The sequence below is a fragment of the Myotis daubentonii genome, chromosome 15, assembly GCF_963259705.1.
Source record: "Myotis daubentonii chromosome 15, mMyoDau2.1, whole genome shotgun sequence".
Lineage (NCBI taxonomy): Eukaryota > Metazoa > Chordata > Mammalia > Chiroptera > Vespertilionidae > Myotis > Myotis daubentonii.
Genome location: NC_081854.1, coordinates 32739169 through 32739962, shown reverse-complemented (window position 1 = coordinate 32739962; position 794 = coordinate 32739169). Strand labels below are relative to the sequence as shown.

The following is a 794-nucleotide window of genomic DNA, read 5'->3' as shown; positions in this document are numbered from 1 at the left end:
TTAAATATGGAACGCTTCACGAATATGCGTGTCATCCTTGCGCAGGGGCCATGCTAATCTTCTCTGTATCGTTCCAATTTTAGTATATGTGCTGCCGAAGCGAGCACTCAACACCCTTTTATGATGACAATTCTCAACAAACGAGGAATGGAAGGAAAGTACCTTTGCCAGAGGGGAGAGGGTTGGGGAACTCGGTGAAAAAGGTGAGGGATTAAGCAATACACGGCGGTTCCAAAATATCATAGGGATATAAGGTACAACATAGAGAATATATAGTCAACAATATTGTAATAACTATGTATGGTATCAGGTGGGTACTTATCACAGGGATCACTTCGTTAAGTTATATAAATGTCTAACCTCTGTGCAGTACACCTGCAAATACTGAATGTCAACTGTAATTGAAAAATAAAAAAATAAAAGAAGGAAAGTACCTCAAAATAAAGGCCTAATAATAATGGTAATAATAATGATAATAATAATAATGGCCATATATGAAGAGCTTACAGTTAACATCATACTCAACAGTAAAAAACTGAATTCTTTTCCTCTAATATCAGATGCTCACTCTTGCCATTTCGATTCCACATAGTACTGGAAGTCCTAATCGCAGCAATTAGGCAAGAAAAAGACATAAAAGACAAACAAATTAGAAAGGGAGAAATGAACGTGTCCCTGTTTGCAGACAACATAATCTTATATTTTGAAAACTCTAAAGAGTCCACCAAAAACCTGTTAAAATTCAGTAAAGTTGCAGAATACAGACTCAACATGCAAAAAAACCCCCCAACAGT

General features: G+C 36.4%; 1 non-coding gene across 1 annotated transcript; it reads right to left on the bottom strand.

The window, feature by feature from the left end:
* LOC132217726 (U6 spliceosomal RNA) lies at window positions 1–107 on the bottom strand. Its single transcript, XR_009448985.1, has one exon. It is a non-coding gene; the product is annotated as a U6 spliceosomal RNA (small nuclear RNA).
* Between the last annotated feature and the right edge of the window lie 687 nt (window positions 108–794).